Genomic DNA, 27,837 nt, shown 5'->3' with positions numbered 1-27,837 from the left:
CAAACTTTAAAGTGATTTTGAGCTTAAATGGCTTACAAATAAAAAAATTCACCATAAAAAACCATAAATATCTAGTCCACAAAATGAGATATACTACTGATAAAACATGAGAGTATAAAGTTGGTAACCTTTAGAACCGAAGAATCGATGGAGGAATCGAAGAAATCTTGTGATTACCGACGATGAGGAAGAAGAGAGGCCGGCGATGAAGCAAGAACACTGAGCTCGAAGTGGCTCGGGCTCGGGGAGGAAGAAGGGCTATATAAGAGGCGACCTTTAGTCCCGGTTGTAGACAGAAACCGGAACTAAAGGTCCATTTCTAGTCCCGGACGGAGCCTCCAGCCGGAAGAAGACTTTTACTCTTGGTTTTATGACCAACCGGGAGTAAAAGTTAACCTTTAGTCCCGGTCTCCAACCAGGACTAAAGGTCCCCTGCAGCAAAAGGCTGCCGCAGTAGCCGTTGGGCAGGGACCTTTAGTCCCGGTTGGAGCTACAAACCAAGACTAAAGGTCTCTCTAGTCCCGGGCGCGAAAAATACCGGGACTCAAGCCAAATTTAAAGGTGGAATTAAAGGTCGTTTCCCTACTGGTGAAATTAACAAACAATGTAATGCGTATCTTTTTCTACCCATCAAGGAGAGCCGAAAGAATGCATGCCATAAAAAAATGAGAAAGTTAATATGTTCTTGAAAGGAAAAGGAGAGGGGCTGGAAATTTTTCCCCGAATCCTTGTTAGTTGTTACCCTTGCTGGAACAGGACCAGATTGTGGAAGCGGTCGATGTAAACGGCCACCTCGTGCGCCGTCTCCATGACAACCGACCGACGCCCGTGCAGGAATCGCCACACGGCGGTGATGCGACGCCGGCGAGATCGCCCACCCCTCCTCCCGCTCCCCGTACGCCTTGGTCGGGCCACCCTTAAGCGACCTCCTTCCTTCCTGGCCTCTTGTTGCTGTCCGACGACAACTTTTTTTTAAGCCAACCAATGGTCGGACGGACTGGTTAATGGGCCCACAGGACCATAGCGCAGCTCTCATCCGCAGGCCCATTCGTGGAAAAATCTTCCTGAATTCCAATGATAATTTGAGCGGACATAATTTCCAAGCCAAGATTTGAGTTTTATGGATTTCTTAAAAAGGTCTATTTTATCTCTCTGAATCAGGATGGTTGCTCGTAATATTCTCCAGGAGACAGTGGTTATAGGGGTGTAGTGTTTGCCGGGTTGTGTTTTGGCACCATCAGGCCATTTTGCTCTTTTTTCCCCTAGTTGTATAGTTTTGTTTTATTGTGCTCTGCCATCTTCTCTTTTGTTATTTTTTGTATAAAAGGTCGCTGTAGAAAGGCTGGATGGTACCTTCATTCTTATGCTTTTTATTCCTATCGTCTAGAAAAATTGCGAAAAAGCTTTTATCGTTTTTTCAAAAAAAAAAATTCTCTCCAGATCGCCATAGTCTGATTCTTCTTCTCAAACCCTAAAACTATACATCTTATCCTTGTGTGACGTCTTAAAACCGGTCAAGTTACCTCCCTCCGATGGTTTGTAGTGGTTTCTAAAGATGGTTTTATCTTTTCTAGTTTAAAAAATTCGATAAATACTTGATGGTCTTTAAAGCACAGAAAATGTATATAAGCTTTCAAAACTTTTGAAGTTCTAAAGATAGGTTTTGATATGACAAATCAAAATAAAATATTTAGAGCTTATTAAAATATCTCTAGATGCTTAAAAATAGATTTAGCTCTAGGAAAATGAAAAAAAATCAATAAAAAACTAAAAAAATCTCAAAACATTCTAATTGATATGTCAATGTGTTTTGAAAACTTTTTGCGAAAAAACATAATACACAACTAACATGGACGGACGTATAACATGAATGCATTCAACATTAATGTATGCTACATTATGCTAGTTGCATCTTATATTTCTTATAGTGAAAAGTTTTTAAAACATGTTTATATATTGATTAGAATGTTTTGGATTTTTCTAGATTTTTCTCGATATTTTTCTCATTCTCTAGACCTAAACCTAATTTTTAAAAGTTTCTTAAGATGTTTCACGCGCTCTAAATATTTTATTTGGATTGGTTGTATCCTAATATATCTCTAGTTCTTTTGGAATTTTTGGTAGGTTGGACTTGGAGACATTTTCTGTGATTTAAAAATCTTATATAGTATTTACCCAACGTTTTCTAAAAAAAGATAAAATCGTCTTTAAAAGCACTCTAAACTAGGGCAGGGAGGTAATTCAAAGTGAAAATTCTCTATATGCCACTGAAAATAGTTGTGCTTCCTTATTTAACACTAAATTTTTAACCTTCTCTATCTGACATCAATTTTATCTTTCGTTCGACACTTCGGTCAGTTTATAGGTATAACTACGTTAAGTGGACAATGGTAAAAAAAGAAAATTTTGCCCCTGCCAAATGTGTGTCCTCGGTTCTTCTTCCTGCTCTCCTCCATTCCCTAAATGTTGGCAGTTTCCCAAAAAAGAAAATAGTAGCAGTAGCACGTTCCAATACCCAGGGTCCTCCATGATCGGCTAGGGCCCCCGATCCTGGCACTGTGTTTGCTGCCCTCTCTTTGGACAGTCGTGGCCATGAGCCTATTGACATGCTCCGTCTTCCATGGCTAGGGGTCGCCCCACAAACCGCCACTCCACCATGCTCCATGGCCGACTATTGTGCGACCGACCCAACCAGCAGCCCAAGCAAGTTGCCATGCCCCCTTCTCCATGGCTGCACCTTGCCATGGTCTATGATTTTGGGTGGAGCCCGACGAGTTGAGTCGGGTGGAACATGAGGATTACACCAGCCTGATTATTTTCCGGTGCGAAAATAACTCAAGGGTATTTTGGTCTTTATACCGTCACCCACACGATGTTGTAATGCCAAAAGAAAAACGGAAGTGATCATATGTCGAATAACGGAATAAGGCATAAAACATAAAATCGGTGTCAAATAAGAAAGTTTGAAATTTTCGATGTCTAATAAGTAAGAATGAGTTTTTCTAGTGTCAAATGGCATTTTTCTCTAATCCGAATGGTTTTGAGAATTTAAAAAACAAGATGTCTAATTTTAGAGTTCAAAGAGAAAGATTGGACTTCAACTATAGTCTAAGTTTAATTTAAGGGATAGAATGGACTTGTTCGTCTGGGTGTGTCCGGCCCAGGCTCAGCCCACGAGGGTTATATCCTTCGGCCTGCTAAAGCCCCCGGCAAGGCGGCAACCCGACGCCACGGCGAGCTCGCGCCGCCGCCATGTTCGCCTCGCGCGCCCGCCACCTTCTCCTCAGCATACGACCCGCCAACCACGGCATCCTCCTCTGCGGCCCGACCTCCCACGCATCCCCTCCCGGGTGCGTCGTCGGCGCGCAGCGCCACTACAACCACCACCAGCTGCAGCAGGAGGACGAGTGGGAGGAGTCCAAGGCGGTGAAGGTGACGGTGTGGTGGGATTTCCAGAGGTGCCGCCTCCCTCGCGGCGCCAGCCCGCGCCACCTCGCCCCGCGCGTCACGGAGGCGCTGCGGCGCGCCGGCATCCGCGGGCCCATCGAGATCACCGCCTTCGGCGACGTCGGCTGCATCCCGCCCGCCGAGCAGGAGGCGCTCGCCGACACCGGCGTCGCCTTGTCGCACGTCCCTTCCAGTTGCGTCCTCTGTCTCCTCCCTCCACTACTCTCCCCCATTTCCTCGCTCTCTGTCATACTAGCAATTTCGCGGTAGACTCAGAATGTCACTGGAGCGAAAAATGATTGGTCGGTTTACTTCCGATTGATTAGATTATATGTAGTTAGCACTGCAACAAGTTTACCTGAATAGTATTTTTGGCTGGCTGGCTGGCTGGCTGGCTGGCTGCAACAACGTGTTCGGCTGGCTGGCTGGCCAGCCACCTCACAAAAACACTATTTACGTCAGTATTTTTCTCTCACAACAATCAGCCAGAACAGTATTTTTCAGTCCGGCCGAATATTGAATACGGTGTTGGAATCATGAGGAATCTTTTCGTGATCAGTAGATATTGGCACAATTTATCTGAATAGAGGGGGCTTGGTTCATATTAGTGTTGGGCCAATGTTTGTATAGTAGCTCAAGGGAGCATTGCAAAGACTAGTACATAATTGTCGACAGTGTCAGGAAGCAGTTTTCCTTCAGCTAACCTTCAGCCTGTTCGCTTGGTCATAAACGATTGTGGATTATAAGCCAGAACAGTATTTTTCTCACACCAAACCAGCCAGCAGTAATAATCCACGATCGTTTCAGCCGAAACGAACAGGCTGCTTATTCGAGATGAATAAATTAGGACGTGGATTATCAAATATTAGGACTTGAATATCATTAGTGACTTGTTACTTCGGCGCTGCTGTTGCCGTTTCAAGTTAAATAGGACTCCATAAACATCAACTCAAGTCATATGTTAAATTGTTTACCTTTTCCAGAGATAGTTGATACACTTGAATTTTTTATTTTGTTTCCAAGTTGCCATTTAAGAATGACACCCTTTAACTTTGTTTTTGTATTTTGATTTCAGTTATGCAGTGTTGTCTGATCATACTAACAATATGGTTTCATTTTCTAGGTGGAAAGGATGGTTGTGATCGATCATTCATGTCTGATCTTATCTCTTGGATTGCTCAGAACCCTCCCCCATCTCATTTCTTCCTTCTATCCGGGGATAAAGACTTTGCAAACATCCTGCATCGTCTTAGGATGAGCAATTATAACGTATTGCTTTCTTGCCCTGATTCTGGCTCCAAGATGTTACTGCAGTGCAGCAACATATCTGTGGGAATGGGAGGATCTAGCTAAAGGGGTGGATCTCAAACCCAAGTATTTAAATCATCCACCTGATGGTTTATCCTCTTCTTGGTATGGTCGATGCAGTGAACCTGGCCGTGACTTTCTCCTGAAACCAAAGAACCCCATGGCTTTACCAAGGAAAACCAAGGAACCTAACGTTCCCAAATCCGCTGTTGTTGGAATTAAGAGAGTGCTGCGCTTTTATCCTCAAGGGATCAGTGTTTCAGACCTAAGAAGAGAGCTTAAAAGGATTCATGTGAATATTGATGCAAGTGCATTTGGCTTCAAAAATTTCTCTGCCCTTCTCCTAGCCATGCCTGATGTTGTGAAATTTATAGATCCTCTACCAGGTGATAGAGGTGCAGGTGCAGAAGCTGCTGTGGTTGGGGTTTTCAAGAGATCAGGGGATTCTGCTCGAAGTAGCATTCCAGAAAAATGCCACAAGGAAGGTGAAAGTGAGGAGACATCACCATGTACAGAAAAGAGAACACTTCAAACGGAAGTCCCATCATCCCCATCAGATCAGCCATCTAGAGACAACAGGAAAGCTCTTGGATTTACTCAACGACCGGAGCCACCTTCCAAACATGTGGAAGCTGATGTTACTCGGGCTGGGGATGTTCCAGCACCACCATCTGATGCACCACTTGTAGACCAAAGGAATGATGTGGCTGTTGATCCTGTTATGCAAACAGAACGACCAGTTAGCTCGATGGAAGCTGATAAGGTGAATGCTGTTGATGCTCCTTCCTCGTCAGGGGGGCAAGGTAATATCAGCAACAAAAGGGGGTTCTTTGAACGCATATCATCCTTATGGAATGGCCAAAAGGCTTAGGTTTGATGGCGTCTCTTCTAAAGCAGTAATGAATAAGTAGAATAGATAATGTAGAATAGATGTTCAGAGGTGTAGTGAGCACAGCACAGGAACATGATGAGTGTTCATCTGAATATGCTTAGTATAAGGAAGACTGGTATGTGAAGAGCATTGTATTTTTTCTCTCTTTTCCTTTTTTGGGGTGAGGAAGAGAGGATTGTATTCATTATTCACGTATGTTAAGCAAGGTTTAACGTACGCCAGAAAAAGAGGATTGTATTCATTACTGAGCGTACGTTAAACCTTGTTTTCATAAGGATAGATGATGCAGCGAGATGTTCTCGTCTGAACAGAAATTTCGCTGGTGCCTGAAAATCCATCTATATTTCATGGTTCTTCTGTTACATATTTACATAGATGTTCCGTAATGCTGAACTATTTGGAGATGCAGCTTTTTTTTACACCAAAAGCAGAATTGGTAACTCTTTTCATTGCACAATGCCTCACCTATTGAGAAAGGTTTAAATTTGGATAGCAATTGCAGTCGAGTTGTATAACAAGCTGATCTGATGATATCTAAGCTGGGCTACATCTGCATATACCGCTGGTAATCTTAGTACATGACAAGTCAGAATCATTTTAGAATTCTGTCAGCTCCTTTTTCTTTGTGATTGACAGCAAACTTCCAATCAAGGACAACAAGTGGCATTTTGAACAGGGCAGCACTCGCTGGTTACTGGAAACCAACTGTGAACGACCGAGCCTTTGGCTGGTGCTTGTCGTAAACGATCGTAAATTTCCAGCCGGAACAGTATTTTTCTCTCACACCAAACCAGCCAGCAGTACTTTCTTCACTGATCCAGCAACGAACAAGCCCAGCCAAACGAACAGGCTGCTTGTCTTCCTGCAATCTCCCAACCCACCATGTCTTGCCTGCAATCACCCAGTTAGCTTCTCATTGTTTGTGTTTGATGGAACCAATGAGTTACTCATCATTTTGAGCAACTATTGTTGAGTGACCAATATATGGTTTGTGGAATGGATCAGCAGTTACTTAATAAGGCCTTGTTTCGCAGGGGACGTTAGAAACAATGATGAAGTGGGGAGGGCTGCCATGAACATGGTGTCAGAAGGCTTGTTTACGTAAGCACGTACAATGTGGTGTTTGGAGGGAAGCCGATTGCCAACGGGAATGAGGCGCTGCCTTATTTTCCTATCGAAGACCATGTCGATGCTTATGGGCACAGCAAATCAGTTGCTGAACAGTTGGTACTGAAGAGTAATGGGCAGCCAGCAAAGTAAGTTTACCTTTTTTTCTAGGCTTTAGTGTCATGTACACAGTAAGCTAACTTTTACCTCCTTTTGAAAATTAAAGATATGAAGGCACGCCGAATCGGCGGCCTTCTAGGATGTCCACGTCAGTTCTTTTAATTTAGTGCGTTAGATCGAAATTTCACGGCTCATATGAAACGCATCTCGACCGGCCAGGTGAGGTGACATGCATGGCCGGTGGCCGTCCTCGCTTTGCATGCATGCATCGTCGATTTGTGTGCACCATGGCCCCATCCCGTCCTCATTTCCGGTTCTCGTCCCATCCCCGTCCCCATCTCCATTCCTCCCCTCCTCTCTCTCCTCTCCGTGCGCTCTCTCTCCTCTCCGCGCTCTTGCTCTCGCTCTCTCCCTCGCTCCTCGTCGCCACCGCCGAGGCTCCCCGCACCCTGTGCGCGGCGCAGCGGCGTCCCCCGGCATGGCGCCATGGTGCGCCGTCCAACGCCGGTGTCTGCGGCCGCGTCCGAGCCCCTGCTCTCCCCCCGGCGCTGCCTCGTCCCGCCGGTCCGCGTGTGGTCGACGAAACCCTACCTGCCTCTTCCTCTCCGTCGGCGGCGGCGGCGACGAAACTCGGCGCCTGGATCTGGCGGTACCTCACCCTCTTCCTCTCCTACCCCGACGCGGGCCGCCCCCGGAGCGGCGGCGGGCGTCCTCTTTTTCTCCTCCCCCGACGCTGGCGGCTCCGGAGCGGCGACGGGCGAGCCGGCCACGTCAAGCCCCTGCGCGGGCGGCGTACCGCCGTGGGTGGCCCCTGGAGCGACGGCCCCCAGCACGGTTGCTCCCTGCGCCACGCCGTCCGGGCGCAGCCGAGTCAGAATCTGCCTCAACCTCAGTCGGCGGCAGAGGAGCGGCAGGCACCCGTGCAGAAGCACCGTGGCCGGCATAGGAGAAGTGGGCGCGGGCGGCATGTGGAAGTGATGGCGGCGGAGCACGGGATGACGTACCACAGGTACACCTCCCTTCGCCAGCGGCAGATCCGCGTCGAGACGGAGGCGTGGGAGCAGGCCGCCAAGGAGTACTGTGAGCTTCTCGCGGACATGTGCGAGCAGAAGCTCGCCCCCAACCTGCCCTACATCAAGTCGCTCTTTCTTGGTTGGATCGAGCCGCTGCGGGACCAGATCGCCGCTGAGCAAGAGCTTGTGGCAGACCCCGGGTCCCGGGCCTCGCACGGCCCCTTTTTCAACATGCTCCCTGCGGACATGATGGCTGTCATCACCATGCACAAGCTCATGGGGTTGCTCATGACGGGCAGTGGGGACGGCAGTGTTCGAGTCATCCAGGCCGCGTGCCAGATTGGCGAGGCCCTTGAGCACGAGGTATGTGAATTGTTGCTTGGAGGGTGCTTCTTGACTCGGGGAATTGACGCTTCTTGTTGTTACTTGTTAGTAATGTGAAGTCCATGAACATCGGTGGAGGTTAATATAACGAATTTGTAGACCAAATAACTCTAGACGGGGAGCTAATAAGATATCTGTTCTTCTCTCAGTGAACTATTTTTCTTTCATCGTGGAAGTAATCTATGGTTAGGCATCATTGCAAAGCAAAAAAAAATGAGTAATATTATTTTAGTCAAAGCATGTTTATATCTGCCATAGATAAACTTTGTCAATCATAATTGACAGACAGGCCTTAACTTCTTGGAGTAATTTAAGGGTAGGAGCTATTATTTTTATATTGGTACGGCAGTAATTCAATGTGCGTTTGGTAATCTGGCAATTTCATATTCTCTGTTTGAACCCAACCTGTTAATTTTGTAGCTATTTTATTAATTTCATGTTCTCTGTCTGAACTCAGTCGTCTAAGTATGAATTTCTAACCAGTGCCCTATGTCTTTGAAGGTGCCATAAATATTATGTATTTCTCATATTTTTTACCTTGTTATTACATTTTCACTACCGGAAACCGGCGATTTGCCGAGTGCCGAGGCTTTGCCGAGTGTATTTTATCGGGCACTCGGCAAATACCGTGTTTGCCGAGTGCCAAATAAAATACACTCGGCAAACAAAAACACACGGCAAAATACGTCTTTGCCGAGTGTTTTTTTCTGGCACTCGGCAAAGAAGCTTTTTGCCGTGTGCATTTTTTTTGCCCTCGGCAAATCATTTTTTCGAAGCAATTTTTGAGGCCCTAAATGAATTCAAATGAAAAACTTTTCAACTACAAAGTTGTATAACTTCTCAAGATCTACAAAGTTTATTTTGGTCATTTCTTCATTTGACAAAGCGACAATAACGTTGTTCATAAAATCTACATATCTCATATCTCTCATATTAATTTCATGAAAGTAGAAGATACATATATAAGATTTGTGAACAATGTTACTACCACTACGTAGGATGAACAAATGACCAAAATAAACTTTATAGATCTTGATAAGTTATGAAATTTTGTAGTTGGCAACATTTTGATTTGAAATCATCTGGTCATGCAAAAACGACGTTTGAATTTGAAAATTTTAAAATTTGAATTTTTCAAACGACCTCGGATGAAAAAACTTCCTAAATGAAAATTGTAGATCTCCAAAAGTTATGAAACTATGTAGTTGACAACTTTTTGATTTGAAATCATCTTATCATGCAAAACTATGTTTGAATCTCTCAAATTTAAAATTCAAATTTTTCAAACGACCTCGGATGGAAAAACTTACTAAATGAAAATTGTAGATCTCAAAAAGTTATGAAACTTTGTAGTTGACCACTTTTTGATTTGAATTCATTTAGGGCCTCAAACAAGCAATTTACTCTCAGTTTGCCGAGTGCCTTTTTTCTAGCACTCGGCAAAGCCGTATTTTGCCGAGTGCCTATATTTTGGCACTCGGCAAAGAGGTATTTTGCCGTGTGCATTTTTTTGGCCCTCGGCAAATCAGTTTTTCGAATCAATTTTTGAGGCCCTAAATGAATTCAAATGAAAAACTTTTCAACTACAAAGTTGTATAACTTCTCAAGATCTACAAAGTTTATTTTGGTCATTTCTTCATTTGACAAAGCGACAATAACGTTGTTCATAAAATATACATCTCTCATATTAATTTCATGAAAATAGAAGAGAGATATATATGATTTGTGAACAATGTTACTACCACTATGTCGGATGAACAAATGACCAAAATAAACTTTGTAGATCTTGAGAAGTTATGAAATTTTGTAGTTGGCAACATTTTGATTTGAAATCATTTTTCATGCAAAAACGACGTTTGAATTTGAAAATTTTAAAATTTGAATTTTTCAAACGACCTCGGATGAAAAAACTTCCTAAATGAAAATTGTAGATCTCCAAAAGTTATGAAACTATGTAGTTGACAACTTTTTGATTTGAAATCATCTTATCATGCAAAACTACGTTTGAATCTCTCAAATTTAAAATTCAAATTTTTCAAACGACCTCGGATGGAAAAACTTACTAAATGAAAATTGTAGATCTCAAAAAGTTATGAAACTTTGTAGTTGACCACTTTTTGATTTGAATTCATTTAGGGTCTCAAATAAGCAATTTACACTCGGTTTAGTATAATATATTGGGAACTAAAACGGAATCCAGACACAAGTGACAGTGTGGTGTAGTGGTAGAGGAGGTTTGTGCGCAGCGGGAGGTCTTGGGTTCGAATCCCGTCGGCCGCGTAGCCGTGAAATTTACGCGAAAAAAGCCGGAGATGGATGGGCGCTGACCGGTGGGGGCCTCCACCAATTAAAAAAAAATTTTCATTTTTTTTGGGTAAAAATTCCCATTTTTTCGGCTTTTTTTTCGGTTCCAACTTTGCCGAGTGTCGGCACTCGGCAAAGGCTTTGCCGAGTGCCCGACAAAAGACACTCGGCAAAGACGTCTTTGCCGACTGTTTTTTTGCCGAGTGCTCTTTGCCGAGTGCAGCACTCGGCAAAGCCTTTGCCGAGTGCAAATTGGGCTTTGCCGAGTGCCCCTGGCACTCGGCAAATTCACTGAGTCCAGTAGTGTTTATTTGGTTTGAATAAATTTATAGTTTGGTGTCAACTCTTTAACGCATAACCCATTTCAGTGACAATATTTTGTGTCATGGTATCAGATGCTAATAAACCATGGCATATTGGTTGTTTCATCTTTCACTAGGTTCGAATAAACAGATTTCTGGAGAAGACAAGGAAAAAAAGCAACAAAGAAATGGAAAAGGAAGAAGCTGCTGCTGGTGACACAGACATTGCCAAAGAACAACAACGTCTAAGAAAGAAAGTCACTGACCTAATGAAAAAGCAAAAGTTACGGCAAGTAAGGAAGATAGTGAAGAATCAAGATAATTCCAGGCCATGGGGTGAAGATGCTCAGGCAAAAGTCTGAATCTTATGTTAGATATTTGACTTTGTGTTGTTTTCTGCCCAACGCCTATTTCGACTTTTGACATTTCCGATTAACCTTTGTTGTTCTACAGGTCGGTAGTCGTTTGATTGAGCTCTTTATGGAAACATCACATATACAACCACCTGCAAGCCAGTCATCAGATGGTCTGCCTGACATCCGTCCTGCTTTCAGACACGAAATGAGAACAATGGCAAAAGAACAACAGTAGTAGTGTTACCTTCCCTTCCTTTACTACAAAATTGATTCTTGATGGTCCATCCATAGGTTATCTAAAAAATTTCTGCCGTTTGATTAACTCCCAGGTTTTATTAGCTGGGAAACGCTTTGATTAGACGACTATAGGGAAAAGCTGAAGGCTTATTTAATTGCATGTATACTTCCATGTGCTATTTATTAAACTGTTCTGTCACTTTTTAGAAACTATATACATAGCATACATGTGCTGAAAGGCAATTAAAGATCATTATACATTAGGACATCCTGCAGCTAAATGCTGGCGATATGCTAATTTGAACTACTTCCCATGCAATTTCAGAGCTGTACTGACTATTTATTAACATATTTTGTCACTTTCTAGAAACTATATACATAGCATACATGTGCTGAAAGGCAATTAAAGATCATTATACATTAGGACATCCTGCAGCTAAATGCTGGTGATATGCTAATTTGAACTACTTCGCATGTGATTTCATAGCTGTACTGACAAATATATAGCCAGCTAGGTTGTAAAGATAACTAGCTTAATATTTTTTTCCCTAAATGTAGTTTGTTATTTTGCCTAACCTATATGATCATCTATTTTTAATTTAACAGGCATAATAGTCGCAGATATGGTATGATCAAGTGTGATCCACTGGTCCAGCAAGGCTTGGATAGAAGAGTTAGTTGACCCTCTTACACAAATCTTGATTTATACTGGAATGCTTTTCTCCTAATTTTGGATTCCTTGGTTACCTGGGCATGTTCTCTTGAACAGGCAAGGAACTGGAGCTGGACCTATCAAGTCTCAATACTGTAAATACAGTGTTTGCTGCTCTGTTTAGGTAACTTAAAGATGATATATCTGCTATTCTTCTTTACTCGATATTATTTGCCTCATTATGTAATGCAATATATTTGTGCAGCAAACTAGGTGTACCAATCAAGACCACTGTCTCAGCAACAGTTTTAGAGGAGGCATTGAATGGTCAGTAGAGATTTCTCAGCTTCAGCTGGGCAAATCTCTATGTAGGAAGGTTGGCAACTGCTCCTTTTTTTTCTTTATCTGTTCACTTTTTTTAACACCAGTGAGTAAGCTTTGGTATTTTTACACATGTTGGCAGGTAGCAAAGCAGTCAGCTCACTTTTATTCTGTGGACATAACAGATAAAGAAGCCAAAATGGGCTTAGTTTGCATAGTTCATTCAACTTCTAAAAGTAAATTTAAGGTTTGTTGCCAACGTGCTATTCATCCATCTTCTATGATCGTTTGACCATATAACGTCTATGTTGCATCAGTTATTGTGTTTCAATTCTAAATGTCACGTTCCACTAATAAATGTGGTCCTTTTTTTTAATACAGAACTGACCATGTAACTTGATTATGTCAGTTAACTGATAAGCATCGTCATATTTTTAATTGTAGTGTTCCATAAGCAACCTATTTTGTTCTTATTCAGCCTGTCTGCAGATTTTGCGTGGGAAAGGCTTGCCTCAGTTTTTCCCTTCCCCAGACCCCACTCATGTGGCAGCCTCCGGCACTGGGTCTGCCCCCTTTACTGAATATAAGTCTACCTTTTTAGTGGAAAATATTATTTCACTTCCATTGTTATTAAATTATGATAGTCGCTAGATGATCAGCTGATTCTCTTTAGTTGTTGATATTATCGCAGCGTAGAATGTTTAAATAAACCAAATACTTGATGTACTATGTAATTGCAGCAAAACAAGTTTGTTGACACTTCTCTTTTCAGCTGTTGTATTTTGAGCTTGAGGACAATAGTGGATTAAGCCTTGCTTTACAGGTATGCATGTGTGTAGCCAGCTTATCTTTTTTGTTAGTACAGATGAAAAAAGAAGACAAAGTTCTATTGGTTACTGGCTTATCACCTGCCATTCTGCCAAGCATATGACGCCAAACATGTGAAAACAAATATTTTCGTACCAAGTTTAGATCTTGTTGATTTGGCATGGCAACCTTGAGGGCACAGCCAAGTAGCTACAGCGCACTTACTGCCATAACTGTAGTATGTTAGTACCAATAATGCTTTGTTTATCACTGTAGATGTGTTTGGCATCTGTTCATTCCAAAATGTAGCTAATGTGGTATTGTGGCTGAAGCAAGTCCCCTCAGCATGATTTTTTACAGTTTAGTAATGTACTAATATCGTTGGCTGGGCAATTTCACCCTGACATTATAAGTTAATTTTGTGTTTTTTATCTCAATCTCACAAGATCAGTGTTCGATTGGATGACCTGTCGGAAATATTTCTGTGTTATATTAAATCTGAATATGTTCCTTAGCATTATGTACAATCCATCCAGAAGCCTTTATTAGTCCAGAAATATTACCAAGGGTTTCAAGGGTACGTGCTATCTACATAGTCTCCCACAGTCCCACTCTCCCAGGGATGAACTGTGTGTACCTTGACTTCATTATTAAATGTTATGTTATCCATCTAGAAGCTTTTAACTATAAATTTACCAGATACTGAAATGGACAAATGGCTGCTACCACACCACTGCTCTCCAAAATGAACAGTGGAGTAATTAGCTTAAGGAATCTGATTGTGAGCACACCCTGAGCTGTTGTGAGATGCTGTCACAAAGGAAAAGACAGTAATATCTGGCCCATCAATTCTTGATGCTGTGAGAGGATGTTACTTCCCCTTGGTATTAAAGTCGGTTCTTATTGAGAGAGATCACTCAGTTGCCTATGTATTTAGGGAGAGTGTAGATGAGGTAGGAAACATATCAATCTACTGCACTTGGATTAATGTAGTGCAGTATTGATTCAGATATCATGTCTAGGGAACCAACCCAAGTAACTCAGTTGAGCCATTTTCGGTAAAGGGAACACAAAAACTATACAGATAGTATGTCATGGATGCACATAGGGCATCGCAAGAGAATAAAACAGACGCATCATTTAGAAAGAGCATCATAGTTACTAACTTATTTCTGAAGTTATTGCCTTGTTTGTATTAAAGTCTGCTGCTTGACAATGTTCTTCTATCCAGAAGGGGATTTTGTGACCTTACCATGTTGTCTGAGCATGATTTCAGCTAATGTCTATTAGCCTAGTGCAGGAGGATAGTGCAAAAACTGGAAAAGTTACTTCTGCGGGGATGTTCTTTCTAGGCTTTCCTGTGTATCGATTTGAACAAAATAATTCAGTGAGTATACAAATTAATGCCTTTTTGCCTCCTTTTGTTTTTCTGTGTGTTTATTTTCATGGCATGTGGTGATCCAACTTATTAGGTTGCACAGGTTTGTGTGACTAATTTGATATTGCATCTTTATCATATTTGTTGCAAATTTGGCACTCCATCCTTTTTATATACCTTTGGTATTATATCTAGCTGATTTAGGCTTGATTCTTTTAATCCCTTTTTATTAGGTTATATAATCGCTAGAACTTGAGCTCTATTAGCAAAGGTCTGGGTAATCTCTTTTCTTGTCTGTTAAAAAATGCCTAATAAGGTGAATTTTTTATAAATAGTAGAGTGACTGCACATGCTGCCCTCAGAATCAGAAGTGGAGAAAATAGCTAACCTATGACCCGAGTGTATGATCCAATAATGAATTCAATATTTTGTGTGACCCTACTGAACATAAGAGTCTAACTGGTTGGTTTAGCTCCTTATGAATATCAAAGTAATTCATAAGTTACAGATTACCTGATCCGAAATTAGCTTCATACATGTCACATTGATTAAGAGAGTTGTCCCCTTTTCAGATAGTAATAGAGCTATCCCGTGAAAAGTGTTATATTTCATCTGATGTGTTATATTAATTCTAAAGACTTCTCTACCTTTTTCTCGTTGAATTTGTCTAGTGAGTAGTGAATGTAGATGCATATGCCAATGAACTTTCTTGGTGCCTCAATACATTTATGTAAAATATTGTATTTCCTGATGTCATGTATTTTCAGCATATATTCCTGTACACAGTTCATACTACCTTGCAAGTTGCATTGCCCATATACTATCTGAGTTCTGATAGGCAGCCAGTAGCCCACTATTTTTTAGTCTAACCTGCTAGAATGTTCTTGATGAATTGACCAGTTGCAAGTAGCTTACAAATCCAAGAACTAATAAAAAGGCGCACACTGAGATGTAGAATAGCATCCCAGAGTTTCCCCTTTTGTTTATTTTATAATCATGAAAATATGTTACTAATTTACAAGTGAACATTCATTGCACAGAAGAATTGTTGCAGTATACAGTAGCATTGTATATAGTGTGATACAATAGCATTTTATCTTAGCTCTGACCTGTGTGGGTTGTGATCATATCTGTGATCTCATATTTGATTAGTTATCATGGTTATTATTGGTTATGACCACGTTGCCACATTCTGATCCATCATTTAGGTGTCTGAGAATGTCGTGCAAATTGTTACTGTTGGTGACATGCCAATACAACACCAATCATTTGGAACTATGTTGATGTTTACCATTTATTTACTATTTTGCTTCATCAGCAAACTAATACGGTATAGGCGGTTGGTGTGTACCTTTGTTGTTTGCATGAACCGTTCTCTTTATTCATTGGGAAATGATTTGCTCTATGCAGGGGCCAGTGAGGGCATCAGGACATTGGCCGTTTACCGATAGCATTTGTGTGTGGTTGCTCCGTTTTGAGCTAAGCGTTTAGTGATGTGGGATACTTCATTGATGGATCTGTAGTGCAGTTTGAGAATAACCTTGAGCAAAAAAACTTTTGCTATATTGAATGGACGACAGATTGATGATAAAACTATTGTTTTTTTATTGTACAACTTAGTATCTATGTGGAAATAATTGTTGTTGGTGCTTGACTTATGTGCGTGCAAATGCTGTATGAACAAAGTGTGGCAATGCTTAAACCATGGTACACGAGATGACTGGAAGAAAACAGAAATGAAAAATCTCATTTCTGAAAAATGTTTTACACAAGTGATATCGTTCACAGGTTACGACAAGTACACAAGTGAAAAATGTTTTCCACAAGTGTGGCAATGCTTAAACCATGGGAATCATCTCAATACATGTTCCTATGCTCATGCTAACTACGGGTACAACACTAGAGAATGGTGATGAAAAGCACTACTAACTACGGGTACATGTTCCCTAGGACAACTCATCTACTTTGTCGGACCAAACGGCTTCATTCCTGACCTCGGCTGGTTCTTCTTCTGCACCGGCTAAGGATCTGCCTCATCTCGTGGTGGTGGCTGAGTGAGGGGAAGCAAGGACTCTACTTCTGATACCTCTGAGGGTGGAGGTGCTGGTGGTACTGCAACACCGGTTCTCCTTTTTGGCGGGTGGACAGGCATTCCCTCCAAGACCAAGGGTTCTTGCCTTTCTGTGTCAAGTGTCCTACGCTTGGCCCTTGTGACCAGATAAGCATCCTCCAACTGCTGGGTGCACCGATCTTCAGCCTCCTTCAGGGCTTCTGCCATGGCAGTCTCACGACTTTCTGCGGCTGCCACATTGGCATGCGCCTCAGCGAGCTGCACTTCGAGCATCCTGGAAAAGATCTAGGCTTCCTCATCTCGGAGGAAGCACTTCCTCGGCTCCGAGGCCTGTTGGTCATACTGCTCATTCAAAGCAATCAAATACCTGGCTAGATATACCATAGTTGGGTTGTTTTCTTGTGCGTCCCCCATTTGCAAAGCGTCCATGCGAGCCGTCCATACACGTCGATTCTTTTCCAAAGGTGGAAAGAACTTCATGGGGGTACGAGCAATTGGCTCTTCATAGACCTAACAAAGATATCGCAAGGCTTTGTGGGCCACAACTTGGTAGGTGTCGACGAAGCAGAACTCGATTGCGGTCACATTCCAGGCTTCAGTGATATCGAGGAACTCCTCACTCTTCCCAATATAGACAGTGGCCTCACATCGCTCAGCGCCATGTTTCTCATACTCACGACCCTCATACTCAGGGTGATCCTTGACTCCGAGTTTTTGCAAGGTGGCATACAGGCTTTTGGGAAAACCCTCAGTGTTCAGGCAATAGCTACTAACCCAGGCTCCTGCCATCCTTGGTGAATGATGGTTACAAGGAAGGCTCGAGCAAGAAGCTTGCTCGGGAAAAAGGCTAGGTGAGCTGAGGCTCACCTAGTGGTGGTACCAAGTGGCTAGGCTAGGCCTTTTATAATGGTGGAGCGGTCATTGGTCCTGGCACAGCCTACTATTTAGTCTGGCGTGGAGACCAATAAAAGGAGAGCGGCAGGATTTTTACACACACGAAACAAGCGGTGTCCGAAGCCATTCCCTAAGGTATCCAGAAATTTACTAAGTAAGTTTGAAAGCACTGGACATCTTCACCTACGCAGGGTGGTGTATCTTCATGTGCTTAAGTTAGCTTGTATCTGTTTATGATCTTCTCCTTACTCTAGACTGCGGATTTGGAAAGAAGAAATGGAGGAGTTGATACATTTTGAAAACATAAATTTTATAAACTACCAGAAGAATTGTGATGTTGTGGCAGTAAAGTGTATGCAGCCTGCCAGTGGCTGGGAGATGAAAAGGTGTAAACATGAGCCTGCTTTTCGATTAATCTCTTAGTTGTAGAGGTATAAAATGTTTTTTTGGACGAAACTGGAGGGCCTTGCCAGCCCCTACAGGCAATTTATTAAAAATAAGCAAGGAACAAAAGAGTACAAAAAACAGCCAGAGGCTTAAGAGACAGGGGAGTGTATCCTAATTCACTTTTTTGTAAACCCTCGCGTTAGGAGAAGTACTTGTGTTGTAGTTTTTGCTATTTCGACCTATAATGTAATCCTATCCAATGTTGTACTTTAAATCTAAGTGTGTTAGTTGCTTGAGCCCAGCTTCATCAAATACTTCTTTCCACTAACATGTCATTGATTTGCTGGCCTAGAATAGGCACCATGTAATGACAACCAGCCTCTATGTTCGTTTACAATACTGAGACCAACCTTCCGTACCAACACGATGAGAAAACATATTAGACATATGAGCCATATTTCTTAAAAATTTTCCTATACCAAGCACATCACCCGCAGCGAAGCGCGGGCAGTAGTGGCTAGTAGATGTTATGTTCGGCAAAGTATATAGACGCCGGAGTGGCTAGGCTCAACCATGTGCCAGGGGCGCACAGGTTGGAGTTTGGTTTAGTTGGATTGGTAGTCATTAGAGTTTGGGTAGTTGAGATTACAGAGTCCTAAAAGACAGGGATAGTTGGTTAAGTTGAGTCCTATATGTATCAAACTCTATGGATCAGTAAAGGTTAGCCAGGGATTGAGATTATATCTCCCATTGGCCCCCTGGGCAACCACGTCTTCTTCCTCTCTCGCAAAACCTCCCACAGCAACGGCGCCGAGCACGGCGCCGCCTGTTCGTCGTCCTCGCTTCAAGCCTCGTCCACCCACCCGCCACAACTATAACCTCAGAAGCCTAAGCTCTAACAACCTGGTATCAGCCATGTCTGCTCCTGCGGCGTCCGCTTCGATACCGCCCTCCACCTCCACCGCCACCCCGTCAGTCACCGCGCCCGTTAGCTCCGCCGCCATCATCACCACGACAGCGCCCATTGTCTCGGCGACGGTGCCCATGCTACAGCCAGCCTTCTCCCCGGCAGACCTTGCCCAGGCGTTCAATGGGATGACCGCGGCCATGGGCGCGTTGCAGCGCCAGGTCGCGGAATTGTCGCTGCGTGTGTCCACGATTGAAAGCCCGCCCTCCTCCTCCACGTTCCAGTATGGGCTGCCGGGCTATGGTGGTCTCCCTCCACCGCCAATGTCCAGACCGGTGCGGGAGCTGCCGTTCTCCTCACCGGCTCCTCAGATCACGCTGACATCACCGATGGCGACCACTGCCAGTCCAGAGGGGTTCTCGGCGCCGCCACCGACACAAGGCCTACCGATCACGGAGATCTCCTTTCCGCCGTCCCCGTCGCCAGTACCTTTGCTGTCACAGATCATGCAAGGTTCTGGATCACATGCCCCGATCCAGTCGCCAACATCAGTGCATCACCGGCCTTCAGACCCTGAACAATCAGCGGTGCCACGCTACCACAAGCTTACGTTCCCGTGCTATGATGGGGCGGACGATCCGTTGGGATGGTTGCTCAAGTGCGAGCAGTTCTTTCGAGGACAGCAGACCCGGGCCGTCGATTGGGTGTGGCTCTCGTCCTTCCACATGACCGGCAAGGCCCAGATGTGGTATACCGTCCTCGAGCGGGACGCCGGGCGGCTGACATGGGATGATTTCAAACGGCTTTGTCAGCAGCGGTTCGGCCCTCCCCTCAGCACCAGGCACGGCTGCCGTTCTCGTCGAATGTTGAAGCTTATCTGGACGCGTTCCAAGCAAGACTGACACATGCAGGCCGCCTCTCGCTGGACCAGCAAGCACAGCTCTTCACCGGCGGCCTTCCTGGTCACATCCGTGTGGATGTCGAGCTCCACGATCCGCGCGACTTGCAGCAGGCGATGCGCTTAGCGCGCGCGTATGAATGCCGAAACGGGCCACAATAGCTGGCTCTACCAGCACCATCGGCGCGCCCTGGCCACCGTGTCGTCACCGCCGCCACGGCGTCGTCCTCAGCATCAGCCATGGTACCGGCCACCTCAGGGCTATCTCCGCGGCCGTTCAGGAATTTATTGCCGGAGGAGATGGCGGAGCACCGCAAGCAAGGCCTCTGTTACAATTGCGATGGGCAGTATGTCCGTGGTCACAAGTGTGCCCGCCTGTTCTATTTGGAGGCCTCGGATTACATTATGGAGGAGCCGGAGGACAGCTGAAAGCTCTAGTTTGGTTTTGGTGAATTGATGAAACCCTAAGTGCTAACCTAGTTTATCAAGTGATCATGAGATAGGTAGCACACTTCAAGTGGAGAAGCTAATGAAGATCATAACATGACAATGGTGATGGCATGGCGATGATCAAGGGCTTAAACTCGAAAAGATGAAAGAGAAAAACAAAAAGCTCTAAGCAAAGGTATAATCCATAGGAGCTATTTTGTTTTGGTGATCAAGACACTTAGAGAGTGTGATCACATTTAGGTTTGATAGCCATACTATTAAGAGGGGTGAAACTCGTATCGGAATGCGGTTATCAAAGTGCCACTAGATGCTCTAACTCATTGCACATGCATTTAGGATCTAGTGGAGTGCTAACACCCTTGATAATATTTGTGAAAATATGCTAACACATGTGTACAAGGTGATACACTTGGTGGTTGGCACATTGGAGCAAGGGTGGAGAAGTTAGAAGTGAAAACAGAGGAGATGCTGGCGTCGGTCAACTGACCGGACGCTGGATCCAAAAGCACCGGACGCTGACTGGCTGCGTCCGGTCGCGTTGACTGGCGGTACAGAGGCTAGGGTTTACCACCGGACGCTGGACTGTGTCCGGTCGAAGAAATACGCCTCGGGGAGCTTACTGGAAACGACCGGACTCTGAGGCTCTAGCGTCCGGTCAACTCAGGCGCATTGTTCGGTCAAGGTAGATGACCGTTGAAGTCGGGACACGTGGCCGCCATCGGGCGACCGGACGCTGAGGAGCAGCGTCCGGTCAGTTGGACCGGAGCGTCCGGTCAGAGCGCAGTGTGCCCAGTGAAGGGGTACAACGGCTCTATTTCGTGGGGGCTTCTATTTATGCCCCATGACCAGCTGTGGCTCACATCTTTGGCCATTTTCATTGACATAGCAACCTTGTGAGCCTAGCCAAAGTCCTCCCACTCATCTCCATCATTGATTCATCATCATAGTGAGATTGGAAGTGATCCAAGTGCATTGCTTGAGTGATTGCATCTAGAGGCACTTGGTGTTCGTGTTTCGCTGTGGATTTCGCTTGTTACTTTTGGTGGTTGCCGCCACCTAGACGGCTTGGAGCAGCGAGAATCGTCGAGCGGAGGTGGTGATTGTCTCCGGCTCCGATCGTGGTGATTGTGAGGGGTTCTTGACCTTTCCCTGGCGGAGCGCCAAAAGGTACTCTAGTGAATTGCTTGTGGCTTGTGTGATCCTCATCTTGTGTTGGTTGTGCGGCACCTTATTGAGGGTTTGGCGTGTAAAGCCAATTAGCGCGTGAACCTCCAAGTGAGTGAATCGCCACAACGAGGAGTAGCTTGCCGGCAAGCAAGTGAACCTCGGTAAAAATCATTGTGTTCATTCATTGATTCCGAGGTGATTGGTCTCCATTGTTATTCATCCTTGTGATTGATTGGTTCACTCCTCTACACGGCGGTATAACTATCTTGATCACTCTCTTTACATTATCGCAAACTAGTTGACAAGCTCTTTAGTGTAACTAGTTGTGAGAGCTTGCTTGCTTGGTTAGTGTGGCTCTTTAGTTAGCCTTTGAGAGCACACTAACATAGGGTAGTGTCATACCTCTTGTGTGAATCGACACTATCTAAACTATAATTGTGGTAGGTGGCTTGCTTTTCAGTAGGCTAGCGCAACACTTGCTTCGTCTCATAATTATCTAATATTTCGTTAAGTGTTGTTGTAGAAATTTTTATTAGGCTATTCACCCCCCCTCTAGCCATTAGGACCTTTCAACAGCGCTGAGTCAGTCCAATCCACAACAGCAGCAGCAGAACCATCACCGATCGACACCGAGGCCCCGCGGATCTCGCTTAATGCCATCACCGGCATTCGAACAGCAACAACGATGCGGCTCTATGTTCAGGTCGGCAATACACAGCTTGTTGCCCTCCTGGACTCTGGGTCTACGCATAACTTCGTGCGCGCGAACATTAGTCGCCGCATTGGCCTCCACTTCGAGCCATGCCCGGGTGCGGGCGTGCTCGTCGCGAACGGAGACCGCGTCGCATGCAGCGGCCTCGCCACAGACGTCGCCATCAGGATTGCCGATGAAGCGTTCATGGTGGACTGCTATTCTATTCCGCTGGATGGCTACGACATGGTCCTCGGCATCAAGTTCCTTCGCACATTGGGGCCAATCTTGTGGGATTTCGACGACCTATGCCTGGCTTTCACAAGGGCAGGTCACCGGGTCTTCTGGAGGGGGATCGGCTCCACACGGTATGACGTTCAGTCGACACGGCTCCATGCTGTACAACCGGACAGGTCGGCCCTATTACAGAACCTACTGCAGGAGTTCGACGACCTCTTTGTGGAGCTGAAGGGACTACCGCCGGCTCGACGTTGTGATCACTGCATCCACTTGTTGCCAAACACAGCACCCGTAGCAGTCCAGCCATACAGATACCCGCAGCTTCAGAAGGACGAGCTCAAGGCTCAGTGTGCTGCCATGCTAGATCAGGGGCTTATCCGCCCGTCGACTTCGGCGTTCTCAGCTCCGGTTTTGTTGGTCAAGAAGCCGGATGCGTCCTGGCGCTTCTATGTTGATTACCGGGCTCTGAACGAGCGCACGGTTAAGGACAAGTTCCCTATCCCAGTCGTGGAGGAGCTGCTCGACGAACTTGGCGGCGCATGGTTCTTTACGAAGCTGGATCTTCGTTCCAGTTACCACCAAGTCCGGATGCATCAAGAGGACATCGAGAAGACGGCGTTCCGGACACACCATGGCCACTTCGAGTTTTTGGTCATGCCGTTCGGCCTCACCAATGCGCTGGCAATGTTCTAGAGCCTAATGAACGCCGTCCTCCAGCCTTACCTGTGTAAGTTTGTCTTGGTTTTCTTCGATGACATCTTGATCTAAAGCCCGTCATGGACATCGCATCTCCAGCATGTAAAGGCGGTCCTCGTAGCGCTCCGAGCACAACAGCTGCGGCTCAAGCACAGCAAGTGCTCGTTCGCTGAGCCCTCAGTGGCGTACCTCGGCCATGTGATCTCGGCTGAAGGTGTGGCCATGGACGTCAGCAAGGTGGACGCCGTCACGACATGGCCGCAACCGCGTTCGGCGCGTGGCCTACGCAGCTTCCTCGGTTTGGCCGGTTACTACCGCCGGTTTATCAAGGACTACGGCGCCATCGCGGCACCCCTAACCCGGCTTCTTTGGCGCGACGCGTTCAACTGGTCGGATGAGGCTATTGTGGCGTTTGAAGCCCTCAAACGGGCACTGTCTACAGCGCCGGTGCTGCAGCTACCGATGTTTGACCGGCCCTTTATGGTGGACTGCGATGCGTCAGGGTCGGGATTTGGCGCTGTTCTTCATCAGGGCATCGGTGCAATTGCTTTCTTCAGCAGGCCCTTTACGCAGCGCCACATGAAACTGGTGGCATATGAGCGTGAGCTTATTGGTCTCGTGCAGGCCATGCGACATTGGCGACCATACTTGTGGGGGCGTAGTTTTGTGGTGCGTACCGACCACTACGCACTCAAGTTCCTGCTGGACCAGCGCTTGTCGACACCGCCGCAACATCACTAGGTGACCAAGCTCTTCGGATATGATTTCACAGTGGAGTTTCGGCCAGGTACCTTGAACACGGTGGTGGATGCTCTTTCCTGCCGTCATGACAACGACGCAGCTGCTCATGCTATCTCTGCTCCGTCGTTTGAGTTATTTGATGAACTAAGAAGAGAGGTGCAGGAGAACCCGGACTTGCGCGCCCTCCGGGACACGGGTGTCGCCCAGCGCGGCGCGCCATGGCGCGTGGTCAACGGGCTTATACTTTACGGCAGCAGGGTGTTCGTTCCGGCTGGGTCGCCACTTGTGCCCACGGTGCTGGAACTTTCTCATTCAGCAGGCCATGAGGGGTTCCAGAAGACTTTGCAGCGCCTCTGGTCTGAGTTCTTCATCAAGCATGACAGCGGGCTGGTCCGTGACTTTGTCCGCTCTTGCGCCATATGTCAGCAGAACAAGGTGGATTCCCTCCGACCAGCTGGCCTCTTGCAACCCTTGGAGGTTCCTTCGCAGGTGTGGGCAGATATAGCTCTAGACTTCATTGAGGGGCTTCCGCGGGTGCATGGAAAGAGTGTTATCCTGACTGTGGTGGATAGATTTTTGAAACATGCTCATTTTATACCCCTCAGCCACCCGTACACAGCTATGTCAGTGGCCAAGGCGTTCTTTGAGGGCATTGTTCATCTCCATGGGTTCCCCAATTCAATTGTCAGTGATCGGGACCCGGTGTTCACTGGCCACATTTGGCGTGATCTCTTCAAGCTTGCCGGTGTCACGCTCAAACTCAGTACAACATTCCATTCGTAGACGGACGGTCAGTCGGAGGCGGTGAACAAGACTATAGCTATGTACCTCCGGTGCATCACAGGAGACCGCCCGCGCGCATGGCTTCAGTGGCTTTCTTGGGCGGAGTATTGCTACAACACGTCCTACCATTCAGCTCTCCGCACATCGCCATTCTAGGTTGTGTATGGTTGACCGCCACTGGCCTTGCTGCCTTATACTGCCGGTTCCTCCAGCACAGATGCTATTGACGGCCTCCTGCAGAACCGAGATGACTTCCTCGCTGATGTGCGCGCTAGGCTGCTCCAGGCTCAGGAGTACGCCAAGCGCCAATATGATCGCACTCATCGTGCTTTGGAGTTTAAGGTGGGTGACTGGGTTTGGCTTCTCATCCTTCATCGTCCGACACAGTCACTGCTACCGGGGCGTCGCGGCAAGCTCAGCCCTCGGTTCGCTGGGCCGTACCAGATCGTCGAACGCATCGGCGAGGTGGCGTACCGCTTGTCGCTGCCAGCAGGAGCCAGGATTCACGACGTATTCCACGTCGGGGTGTTGAAGCCGTTCCGAGGTCCTCCACCGTCTTCAACGCCAGCTCTGCCTCCGCTTCACTAGGGACGTCGCCTGCTCCAACCGGATCAAGCCTTCTGTGCACAGCTGCGTCGCGGGGTCTGGCATGTGCTCGTCAAGTGGGCTGGTCTTCCACCAGCGGAGGCAACATGGGAACCGCTCGAAGATTTCCGCGCCGAATTCCCCACCTTTCAGCTTGAGGACAAGTTGTTTGCCGAGGGGGGGAGTGACGTTATGTTCGGCAAAGTATATAGACACCGGAGTGGCTAGGCTCAACCGTGTGCCAGGGGCGCACAGGTTGGAGTTTGGGTTAGTTGGATTGGTAGTCATTAGAGTTTGGGTAGTTGAGATTACAGAGTCCTAAAAGATAGGGATAGTTGGTTAAGTTGAGTCCTATATGTATCAAACTCTATGGATCAGTAAAGGTTAGCCAGGAATTGAGATTATATCTCCCATTGGCCCCCTGGGCAACCACGTCTTCTTCCTCTCTCGCAAAACCTCCCACAGCAACGGCGCCGAGCACGGCGCCGCCTGTTCGTCGTCCTCGCTTCAAGCCTCGTCCACCCACCCGCCACAACTATAACCTCAGAAGCCTAAGCTCTAACAATAGATGTCCTGGAACTGGAATACATGAACCAAGGTTTTAAAACTATACCAAATGTACACATTTGTTGCATGGAAATAATTAATTTGTATTAATGGATTCACCATCAAAGTACTGCCATATCATTGTAATTTTTAATATTCTTTGCTGATGCACGATTGAAAAATATGGCAACTGTGCTTACTTGTTGGAGACTGTTGACATCCAAAACGACAATTCTAAATAAATAATTTAAGCCAATGTTACTCTTTGCACAATTCCTAAGATTGTGAAAATCTTAGTGTTGTCATGCATAATTGCTCCTTCTTAAACAACAGATAGTCATTTCATTTCATTTTGTAAGTCAAGAGTGACATTTGATAATACGCAGCCTGTCTTACTGATTTGGTGAAATCTTGCAGAAGTGATAAAAGTACACGTCTTTATACATGTGTGATTCGCCCTGCTGCTATATATGGGCCAGGTGAAGAGCGTCACCTTCCAAGAATCCTGTCCCTTGCAAAGTTGGGATTAGCATTCTTCAAGATTGGGGGCCCAGATGTCAAGACAGATTGGGTCTATATCGATAATCTAGTTCTTGCTCTGATATTGGCAAGCATGGGACTTTTAGACAACATTCCTGACAGGAAGGGAACCCCTGTAGCAGCTGGTCAGGCGTATTTCATCTGCGATGGTAATTGTTGTTAACCTTTGTGATGCTACTAAATGACATTCATGCAGGTGTCATCATTGTGCTTTGTTTTTCTGTCTTGTCATACTGCTATTTTTATTACTTTAATTTAAAAAAAAACTTTAATCCTAATCAAAGTAGAGAAGACATCCAAGTTTTGATGTCTTGATTTTTACAGTACTGTGATTGTTAGTGATTTATTTTCAGCTGATGTACTGCATAGAATATAGATCCAAAAAAGTAGTTATTTAGTGACTTCCTTTTCATTTGTTCTGAACACTAGAAGCTTAACACAATTCATTTTTTTTCCGTAATCAGGTAACCCAGGATTCCATTATTTGAATAACAGAATTGTTCGCAATACAAATACATAGTGTTCTATGACATGTTTACAGAAGTGAATAACTGAATACTGAACCTTTGAAATTTAGACTTTTCTCCTTAAGGGAAGTATCACCTGAAAAGTTGTTTTCTTGGAATGCCTGTGACATAGAGCACAGTAAATATATATTTGCAATTATACATTTCATTGCCTTATTGAGCCATGACTGTTTCACAGGATCACCATGCAATACTTTTGAATTTATCGTCAGCCCCCTATTTCAAAGTTTGGGTTATGCTGCTCCTCAAGTGACACTGGATACCTCTGTCGCCCTTGCCATTTCAAAAATATTTTTATTCATATCTACACTGTTCTATCCATGGCTAGATAGTAAATGGATCCCACAGCCTCTGATTCTTCCTGCTGAAGTGTACAAGGTCAGACTCTTTTTCGTGTTGAATTTGGTCTCTCTTTTATGTTGCTAGTTTATCTAACCCAATATAGTTTGAAATGTGAATATAATGGTAAGATGCAAGTGCATTGGTCATGTAAATTTCATCTTTAGTTTGAAAAATCAGTCCTTTTCAAGGGATCTCTCTACTGAAAACTACTCTTGACTAGGCCAGCAGATTTGCAAAATAATAGTTGTGCTTGATTTGATGTTGGACAAAAGTTAAGATCATATGTAAATAGTACATTGATGTTGGTTGCTAATTGTGGCAGGTTGGTGTTACACACTACTTTTCTTTCTTGAAAGCTAGAGAAGAACTCGGCTATGTACCTATGGTGAGTCCTCGGGAAGGCTTGGCTGCAACTATCTCATATTGGCAGGAGCGGAAGAGAAGGGAACTAGATGGCCCAACCATATTTACTAGGTTGGCTGTAGCAATCGGGTTGCTGGCTGTATTTTCTTCTGCTTGTCTTCCACCAATTGGCCCGTTGAAATTGGTGCTTGACATCCATTTGTTTGTTTTCCTGCTCAATGCTAGTGATCCGGCTGGTCTTTGTGACAGCAGTTGCATTGCATCTTGGGTTCTTGGCCAAAAAGGTTGGATCCAAGGAATGCTACAGGGTGGTTTTGGCAAACCTTTGCTCTAGGGTTCTTCTCTCTCCGTTATCTTCACAAGAGAGCCAGAGAGTGAATC

The 27,837-nt window shown here is 45.3% G+C and overlaps 2 pseudogenes; both read left to right on the top strand.

Moving 5' to 3' along the window:
- The first annotated feature begins 3,176 nt into the window (after positions 1-3,176).
- Positions 3,177-5,999, top strand: LOC136488342 (uncharacterized; annotated as a pseudogene).
- Positions 6,000-6,022: 23 nt separating this feature from the next.
- LOC136488237 (uncharacterized) lies at positions 6,023-27,834 on the top strand (annotated as a pseudogene).
- Positions 27,835-27,837: the final 3 nt, after the last annotated feature.

This window comes from Miscanthus floridulus, chromosome 10 (genome assembly GCF_019320115.1).
Source record: "Miscanthus floridulus cultivar M001 chromosome 10, ASM1932011v1, whole genome shotgun sequence".
In the NCBI taxonomy this organism is placed as follows: Eukaryota; Viridiplantae; Streptophyta; class Magnoliopsida; order Poales; family Poaceae; genus Miscanthus; species Miscanthus floridulus.
This window is presented reverse-complemented; position numbering and strand designations above follow the sequence as displayed.